Here is a 10,741-nt window from a genome sequence, read left to right as displayed (position 1 = left end):
CTTTATTTTTAGGCTTCTCAATTAAATTCAATCTTAGTAGTAGCCATAAATTAATTTGTTGGTAGATGGAAAATATTTGCTTTAATTGGTCGCACTGTGGAGTGAATTGGTCATACTAGTTCAGTTCTTGGTGAAGAAACATCTACACTAGAAGAACTTATCCTCCAAGCTGCCACTAATTGTCCTTGTTTTCTGCCTCAGCAGAATTACCAAGAATGAACTGGTCACATACTGATGGATGTAATAAGTCCTGAACACAGTCTATATAGATTAGGATTCAAAAATATTAGTATGTTATTCTGAATAGCAGTTGAACTGTCTTGTTGCTGAACAAAGTATTTTGGAGCTATTTTGCACAAATCCTTGAATCTAACTAAAGTTCAATGGTATGTAATATTTCAAATTTAATTTGCAGTATGGAATGCAGCATACTGGCTTTTAAACTTCAGGTATTTGCTTTTCACAAAAACTCAGGTGTAAAAATAATGAATTAAAGATATTCAGCTTGCAGCACTGCATGGCTTTAGTGTAGTATGGCAGGGCAAGAAAAACTGTCTTCAAGTTAAGCCTGTTAGCATATCCATGAGTGTTCTGTGTTTTATAATTTTATTTTTGTTTTTAGTTTTCAACAGCAATGGCATTTGAAAGGTTTATATTCTGACTGGTAAAGGAATTATGATGTCTGATGTCAAAACACTGGAAAAATGGTGTTGTGCAAAGTCTATTACTTAGGTAGTTGATTGGATCTAGCATATCCAAGACCCATAGTAATGGAGTTGGAGAGTATTTTGGAGACTGCTCAGTCCTTTAACCATGTCTTTCACTACTGGGTATCGAAAGTAAATGTAGTTTTGAATTCTAGCCAACTCATTTCTCCTCATGTGAGAGATTTATTCTGCTGTCTTTGCAAGGTGTGTGTTCATTCTTTTCACTATTCAAAAGACATATGGAAAGGCTTAATGTGATTTAAAAAGAAATAGGATTAGCCAAACTGTGAAACTTAAAGGATTTGAACAGCACTGGAAAAGGGCACTATCAGCAATAGAAAATACTCTTAGTTTAACTGTCTGTAGCCACAAGTATACTCAACGAGCTCAGAGTACAAAGCATCCCGACTTTATACAATACTGTTGTATTACCTTTTAACCCCTTTTCACTCTTGGTCAGTTAGAGAAGGCATTCTAATTTGTGGCCTGGAGTTACTTCTTTGCCTTGTTGGGCTGAGATTCGGAAGAGATTGTTTGAGCAACTTTAATTCTTGTGTGAATTTTGTCTGTCGTGACTTTTTCTGATGTAAAGGGTGAAGGAGAGGAGAGATGCTCATTTTGCTGACACTCCAGTTCCTTGGGGAGCATGCTGAAATATGAATTAATATTTTTAAGAATTCTCACATGCTACAGAAAAAGGGGTCCTGTATGTATCTTCTGAAACACTGACTTCTGTGGTCCTGAAAATTATCTTTTATTACTTGTGATGTAACATTCACTTTTTGTCTCTGATAAACACATAAGAGTTGTACAGCACTCTTGAATACTCAATGCTGGAAATATTGGTATAAGAAATGATGTTTTATGGACTGTACCTGTCACATCAGTATATCCCCTGTGCCTTGTAACCTTACTGGTAATGGGGAGGCTTTGGGCTGAATACTCAGATTGAGTTATTTTGCAGATGTCCTCCTTAACTACATCCTTCAGTTCCTTCATAAAATCATAGAACTATATGAAATGGGTTTGGCTGGAAAGGACCTTAAAGATCATTTAATTCCAACCACCTCCTCACCATAGGCAGAGAAGCTTCCACTAGACTGGGTTGCTCAAAGCCCCATCAAGAATGGTCTTGAACACTTCTAAGCATGGGGCATCCACAACTTTTCTGGGCAACCTGTTCCAGTGCCTCACCACCCCTGTAGTGAAGAATTTCTTCCCAATATTTAATGTAAACCTACTCTCTTTTAGTTTAAAGCCCCTTGTCCTGGCCCTAAAGCCCTGGAGAAAAGTCTCTGCCGAGCTTTCTTGTAGACCCTCTTAAAGTATGGGCAGGCTGCTATAAGTCTCCTCGGAGCATTCTCTTCTCCAGACTGAACAGCCTTAGTGTGTCTTTATAGGAGAGGTGCTCCAGCTCTCTGATCATCTTCATGGCCATCCTCTGGACTTGCTCCAACAGGTCCATGGAGACTGCCAACAGGTGCATGGAGGCAGCCACTTCCAGGCAGAGTTTATCTTCACTGACGTTGAAGTGTAGCAGTAAGTTTTGATATTTATAGAATGGAAATATATGTGCCTCAAATATTACAGGCACAGATGATTCCTTTACTTAAAGATGAAAAGGCTCAAACTCAGAAACAGATGACAAACATGTTCATAAACACTATTGTTTAAGGCAGTATATTGTGGAGGGAGCATAGAGCACTTATGTGCATGACCAGATCCCAAGAATTAACCTTGTCTGCTTTGCCCATTGGAGAATGAAAAATATCAAACTCAGCATCCACTGAACACTAATATCATTTGTGCTGACAAATTATTGGTCTGTAGGGAAAACTCCTGATGACCACTGTCTTTATTTCAGCTAACCTTGTGTTTATGTTGTGATGAAATACTCAGAACAGTCACGGCATGTAGTTTATTTTCCCAGATATTCTAGTTTCTATTCTTAGTGCATTAATTTTTGACTTGTCTGTATTTATATCCATATATACACTATTGTAAAAAAAGTTCTGCAGTGAGAGCCTTTGTCACTATGCAGTTTTAAACCAAGTCAGTGAGACACTAGCCTTACAGATTTTTTTTTGTGAGCTGCTTATGGTTTTCCTTTTGCTAAAAAGCTTAGCTATATAATAAGAAGAATTGTTGAGCATTGCCTTTTAATACTTGCCTCATCTGAGAAAGGAGGAAAGAGCTTCTCTCTGTTGCACATACACAGAAAAAACTCCTGAGAAGAAAGAAACATCATGAAATTCATCAGTTCTGTAGTGATGAGGATTTGTTTCAATTTTTGAGAAAAGCAAGAAATTATTTTATTGCCTGATGATGAGAGGCACAAGCAACTCTGGAAAAGCAGAATTACCTGCCTTTCTTAACCAAAGAGGAGTAGGGAGTGTGTAAATTTCTCCTTTCTTTCCGTCTGTCCTGTTGCTGTGGCCTCACAATAGGTGCAGTGGTCAGAGTGCACTATTTATAGCTAGTACAGCAAAATTAGCTTGGGTTACCGATTTGACAGAAAGTTCCAAATGTTCCGGACTAGAAAAGACTCAGGAATTTTGTTAGTTTTGAATAAATAAATAAATAAATAAGAAACCAAAAATCAGTCCAAGCTTGAGCATAAATACGTAAGAAACAATTTAAAAGGATGTTCATAAAAAAGGATCTTTAATAAAACATCCTTAAACAAAATTCAGCACTTCAATTTCTGTTTATATTAGTGGCAAAAGTTGCTTCTGCCACAATGGGATGTGGATCCAACCTATTCCCAATTTCTGTGATAAAAACTAATAGGAAAAAAAAAATAGTTGTCAAAGATGCTGTGCAGTAATAGAAGTCCCCCTTATTCACTTTTACCTCTGATAAAACTCTTGCAGAAATATCATGTGCTACTCTATAATCCTTCTTAAGATGTATATAAAAATTCTGTACCCACAGTAGGGTTTGTTAATATATAGTTGAGGTACAAAGAATGCTAATGATGTTGATCTCTTCTTTTTCCATTGGTGAGTGCTAGAAGGCAAGTCTACTGAAAAGAACAAAAGTTTATCTGGGTTCAAAACAAGCAAATAAAAATGCTGGAAATTTAATTAATCCCCTGCCAATTTGTCTGAAAAATACCTAAATTCGGTTATCTCTGACTCCAGAATTTTGAGAGATCATTCAACTGCTGATGCAATTGAATTTAAACAATTGGATTTTAAATTACAACTTTTTAAAGTATATCTAATTGGTAGAATTAGAAAATACAAACAGTAATGGGAAGAAAACAGGAACAAAGATGCAGTTTTTTAATGCAGTGATTCAGAAATTTGTAGAACAACCTCTTTTGAATGCTGACAATAATTTTGGATATACCTTAATGTAGTTCTAGCAAAGAATTTTGCTCCTAGTGCAGTCTGTGCAAAGGTAACAGCTGAGTGTTTATGTGGATCTCAGTGTAGTAAAAGATGTATAACTGAAGTGATTTAAAAGGAGTATTGAAATAATTATGCTCTGGGGGCACAGTCCTCTTGCACTGGAAGAAGTGCTAGCAAAGGTTAGAGGAAGAAGTATCTCATATACTTCATAGATTATCCTTATGTTTTTGCCACAGCCGAAGTTCTTGTCTCAGGAGGGAGAACGCCTGCAGCTACTATTGTGTTTATAACTTTTATTTATAGTGGTCATTCAAGAATTAGGTTGTATGTAAGACCTTCTTTCCTTCTTATCCTTGGTTTTGTGCAAAATAGAATGAATTGTAACTGAAGGGTCATTGTCATAGGATGTATGCTCTGAAACAAGGAGTATAGATATAATCCTCAGATACAAGGATGAAATTCTTCACTGTGGGAGTGATGGCACACTGGAACGAGTTGCCCAGCGACCTTATGGATACCCATCCTGTTGGAATATTGCCAAATAATGAATAATCTGTAGAGTTGATTGTGACTTTAGCTATATGATTGAGCAGCTGGTTTTGGATTTTAAAGCAATGCCCAGATTATTTTTTATGGATGGGTGGACAAACAGGATATGAGATAGTTCAGACCTTGTGATTTCAAAGGTATGACTGTCATCTTAATACAAAGATAAATTTAGATTATGTGAAGTTTGGAATTTATTTTATAACTGTCTTTTTTGTTTCTTGGTTTTTGTGGGTTTTTTTGTTTGTTTGTTTGGGGGTTTGTTTGTTTGGGGTTTTGTTGTGGTTTTTTCTTGTTTGTTTTTTTTCTTTTTTCTTTTTTTTTTGTTTTATATTATTTTAGTGCTACTAAACTTTGGTCTTAATTATGGCAATGAATATTTAAAGAAATATTGTTCTGAAACCATATAACTGTAACTGAGGTCAGAAGATGAGGTTGCATTATTCTTCTTGTCATTTTGCTTGCCTCATAAGTATACAATGTGCTGCCTGAAAGAAAAAAAAAATGAAATAAACATACCAAAACCTCCCAAAAAAAATCAACCAAAAAAATCCTACCAAAATAAAACTCCCAAAAAAACCCATTAAAAAACCCCAGCCAAACACCAGCCAACCCTCCAAAAAATCCCACCCAAACCTGTTTATACTCAAAAAAAATCTTACAGAAAATCTAAATACTGTGGTATTTGGATTAAAGAGAAAAAACTGCAACCCAACAAGTAATAAGATATTGAAGTGCAGTCTGTTTTAATTTAAGATACAGCATGATGCTATTCACATTCCAGTGTCTGTAGCCAAATTGAAGTGCATTACAATTCAGTTCTATGGTCAGGACAGTACAGACATGTTCTCACACTGGAACTTTTATCTATAGGAGGCAAGTCTGAGGAACTGCTTCTATTGAACTGTTATTGAGAGAGATTTTAGCAGTAATGTATAATTTTATTAATTAAGACAAGGTAAAATTAGTATTTACAAATAGCAAGGGCAAAAGCTATCCAATCAAGAGTTTTAAGAGATCTCTCCATTATGAAATTACTGAGCAAAGAGGTGAAACCTGTTACTTACAGTGGCCTCAGAATATGGAAGTGAAAATTTATGCAAATTTTTAAAGATCTGTAGGAAAAAACAACCCAGAAGATCTGACTTCCACTCTGGTCATATTAGTAGAAAAAAAAATTAATTTAAATTTTGTTTTATAAACGTGGATTAAAGATACTTATAAAACGGATTTTTTTATCCCGCACACACCTTGAAGAAAAACTCTACCTCACCAATCAACTTAATTTTTTCCCTAGAGTCTTTGAATCTTGTCAATGAGCATGAATGTTTTGCTCTGCTTAGTACAGTATGCTGAGATTCTTCAAAGGTCTTCTGAAAAGAGCCCTCATAAACAACTCTTGAAGAAATTAAGCTTGATGAAGTACGTGGGAAGGTCTTCCTGTGGATGAATAGTTACTTAAAGATAGCAAATGAAGTTGAGGTAAAAATAGTCAGCTTTCACAATGGAGAAAGGTAACTGAGAATCTTCCTTCTAGCACTTTGATTCTGGGGTTTTGCCATTTAACATATTTATGAATGAGCTGGAAATGGGATGAGGGAAAAGTGTACTTAGCTACACTTAACTCTGAAAAACATGCAGTAGAACTGAAGTAGATGAAGAGGTTTATGGAACAGTTTTTTTATGAGCAGGAACTGGAGAGAATAAGGCTGCTCTTCCTAGAAAAGAGTCAACCTCAGAGAATATGATATGGACCTGTAAAATTAGAAAAAGAGGATAAAAAGTTGCCAGAGAAATATCACTCCCTATTTCCCATAGCACACAAGTTAGAAAATTGTTGAACACTTAGACAAACAAAAGGAAGTTGGGTTTTTTTCACACAATGAGTAGTTACATTTTTAGATTTCTTCAATTGTCAGAGGATGTAAGCAGGTTTTACTGTCATTATTACTGTATAATATGGTTAATACTTTCTGTTGCATAGTACTTAGATAGTCCCTGCCAGACTCCATAGAAGAAATGCATGTTTAAGCAGCTAACAAAATCATAGGTAGTATTAATATTACGTACTACACACTGGTTTTTTTTGCAGTTGACTTTTCCAGACCCTGTAATGTGTAACATTTTTCAGAAGGTTTGAAATGGCACAAACTCACATTGGAGGATAAACTCATAGTGGCTAATATAGTCCTATAATTTTTTTCCTTTGTCTTTTAGATACAGATTTAAGACCTGAACAAAAATGCCAGACTTTGAATAATATGCTTGTGGATATGAACTTTTTAGAGTTGAGTCTAGCCATAATGGAGGGGGGAAGCAGAAGCTACTACATTGAACAAAATGGGAATTTGGGATAGAGTAAGTAAAAAAAGATGTTTCCTTTCTTTTTGGCTTAGGGTAATATCAATGCAAGAAATCAATATGAAGAATTACTCTTCTTGAGCACCATTGATCTATAAGAATACATTCCACTGTGCCAGCCTTCACACAGTGCAAAATATTCTTTTCTGCTTTGTGTTTTGCACTTTGGCCCATAGAAGGAGGTGGTGATGAGATTGCATCTCAGAGGTGTTTTTAAAAAGAAAAAAAATCCATTAGGTTGTACTGAAATTTAATCTATATCTGATATGGCTCAGGGGTAGTAAGAGAAATGATGTAGCAACCCCAGCTCTTATTTTGGACTTGTTGGGGGTGTTATGAGCACTTATTGAGTAAGAACAGTTGTGAGAAGGGGAGCATTAAAAAATGTGATTTTAGTGGTACAAATTTGTGACTAGAATTCTGATAGAGTGCTTGTATGCCCAAGGCTTGAGATGATTGTGGATAAATACTAATCTGGAAGTTAATTTTGTTAGATTCAGTTTATATTCTGATGTATCGTAACAAACCAGTTTCTAGGAGTCTGTCAATGAATTTCAATGAATGAAAAATTAATTGTTGTATTTTATTCTCCTGTTGGAAAACTGCCTTTTTTTTTTTGGCCAGAAAAACATTTAATCTTTAAAAAACAGCAACAACAACACAAACAAACAAAACCCCAACCCACAAAAAAACCCTCCAAATCAAAATTCTAGGAGAATGTGCTCCAGCTAAGTGCTAGCCATAAAATACTCCTCCTGATGGATCTTTACAACAATGTAGTGTTGCCTAGGCTACTCATGACATTTTTTTTGGTCATGCCTGCAGTTTCTGAACCTGAGCTTAGCTGATGCATTTAAAGAAAAGATGCAACTATTGCTTTCTTACAATAATTGCAGGGTGCTGCAATATTTCCTTAGAAGGCTACTGAGATTTATAGCATGATCTGGACTAATGGTAGTACAGATGCCAAACTGTGACAGTCAGGTGAGAGGCAGCTTAAACATGTGCCCACCAGGCTGTCCTGAAAGCTCTTATGCTTCCAGAATAGTACACAATTTGGAATAAGTCACATTTGCAAAACTTCCCTAATATGGTAGAGTAAGACAGTCTAGAGGAATACATTTTCTTGGTATGAAAGACACAAGTGAAAGGGAAATACTGGGTGTAGTTTGCTTTGTTTTTTCTCCCCTCAGATTTTCCAGGTTTTATGCTGTGAAATAGAAATGTGAGCTCGATTTTGCATGCCATTAGAATTAAAAATTATAGGGTTGAGGTTTATTGTATGTGGCAGGTTGCAAAAAAAATATTTAAAATGAAATCTTATGTTCTTGCTTTCCTGTTTTCTCTCATTTTTCTAGGTAATGGAAAGTAAAAGTCGTAAAACCTTTAGTCAGTTAAGGTTGAATAGAGAAAGGGAACAGGTTGCAGTGCACAGAAGTAATATCTTCTTATTAAATCACTTGATTTTGAGAGTAGAATAATTGTTTAAAATAAAGAATACTGTATTCCTAGCTTAACAGGGTTCAGTGGTTTAAAAATAATTACTGTACTCTTAAACATCTCTAATGAATTGAAACCGAGACCTGTCATATCTTTTTTTTAAAAAATATATTATTAAGATGGCATTATATTTGTGTTAAAACATCTGTCATCTTGTGTATGAATGCTTTTCCCTAATGGTCAACTTGTCACAGTTAATTAGTCTTTCGACATATGAACAGTCATAAAGCAATGTGACTTTGAAAATTATGTTTCTGAACACCCATAACTTTGAACTCTATAGAGACAATGTACTCACTAGATATTTGTGCTCCAAAGCAGACTGTAAACTACCTTCATTCACAAGGGCTGAGGGAACATACGGTTTTCTGTGTGAAACATTTCTTGCATTTACTTTTAAGTTTGCTCCATGCATGTGTTCGGTTTTGCTTTCTTCACAGGTTTTTAGTAATGATGTAGAATTGCACAACTGACTTTCTGTATTTTTGAAGTTCCTTTCTGAGCTCCAAAAAAAACCCCACTGAATACTGATGACTATTTTTTTTGTGCCTCAAGTTCTGCATGACCTATTTGACATCAGAAAGTCCTGTGTTCTAAAACAAAAAGTGTGTTATATATGAGGTTTTCTCCTCAATCATTGATCGTCTGTAACAATTCTGAAGTACCATGAATTTACTGTAGGATTTGTTTTTATTAATTGGAAAGGTATGGCAATTTAAAAATCTTGGACATGTATCCAGACTTGAGAGAAATCTGACATTAGGTTTTATATTCAGACTTCTCTCTAGTTTTTTTAACTTCCTGGTGTTCCATACCATCAGCAGCATAATGCTGACAATATATATCGGATTCATCTTAGAAGAATGCAAATGAGCACTAAGATGTGCTGGACTCTTAATCCTTGTTTATTTTAAGCTGAAGGAAAGCTGAAGGACATTCCCTGCACAACATATGTCATTTTGCTTTTGGATTGGGTCTGTGCTATAAAAGAAACTGGGAAAAAGGAAATGAAACCAATAGAATAAGTCCATTCTTAAAAAATTACAGCAGATGCTGTAGCAAGCATCTTAGTTGCCTGATATTTTTGCAAGAGGCTTTTTCTGCCAAAGGTAAATCATGATGTCCTACACTCTATTCATCTTCTTTTGGATAAGGTGATTTCCGTTTCACAGGAATTAATGCTTCAGCATATAAGAACCAGTTTTTACTAAAGCCCTCATTATGGTATTCTGAAGAATAGGTAATGGCAGGAAGATCAGAAACTAGTGGCAAATGTATGTCTAATGAATTCTATTCAGTTTCCAAAAACATAGCAATTTATATGTCTTAAATTATAAGATGATTCTCCTTTTTTCAATATAATAATCTCAGTAGACTTAAAAAATATTAATAGGGATGGAAGAATTATGCAAGGAGAAAAGGCACAAATAGATGATTTTAGAAGCTGACATAATGGGCTATGGGTACATAGGTATCTTTTTTTTTTTTAAGAGTATTCTAAATTCAAGTAGACAGTGAATACCTCATTGATCTTCCCATATGTTTGGGAAGAAGGAGGATCTAGTGCCTTTCAAACCCTCTTCCCTCACTTAATAATCAAGTAGTTAGCTGTCTTCTGAGATTGGGATTCTCTATGGGCACCTCACACAAAATAGGGGATACAGATACCATTCATGGCATGCAGGTAAGGGCTTAGAAAAAGCAAAATATTCTCTAGCATCTTCCCCCAGAGCTGAGGGGGAGTATGCCTCCAAAGATAGTCACAAACTAATGAAGTCCCTAGGTGAACAAATAAAGTAGGTATGTATGACATTGGGAGATGGACACCTGAGGTGGTATGGAACCAAAGAGCCTCCATGCTGACAGATCTTTTTTTTATCAGATTTTGCAATTAGAGGACTTGGGAAGGTTGTGACATAAAGGGCTGACCTTTGAAAGGACCTCTTGAGAAAGACCCAGTCTTAAGAAATTCAGAGAAAAATCAATTGTGGTAGATCTTTAGAGGTAAAAGAGGTAATCAGAGACAATGTGATTAAACCTGTCTGACATTTTACGAAATTTTCATGTTATACAGCTATTCCTTATTTGACTCCAGCATACAACCTGCAAAGTGACTGCTGTATGAGAGATCCATGATAAAATTATAGAACATGCCTAACTAGTTCTATGAAGGAAACTCTGAGCTCTCTTACAGCTCCATGTACACCCTAACAAGCAATAACACCAAATGCCTTGTACATGAAAACAGTTTGCTAAATTCTGTGGTAGCAG

This window comes from Chiroxiphia lanceolata, chromosome 4 (genome assembly GCF_009829145.1).
Source record: "Chiroxiphia lanceolata isolate bChiLan1 chromosome 4, bChiLan1.pri, whole genome shotgun sequence".
In the NCBI taxonomy this organism is placed as follows: domain Eukaryota; kingdom Metazoa; phylum Chordata; class Aves; order Passeriformes; family Pipridae; genus Chiroxiphia; species Chiroxiphia lanceolata.
Note: the sequence above shows the minus strand (reverse complement) of the source record.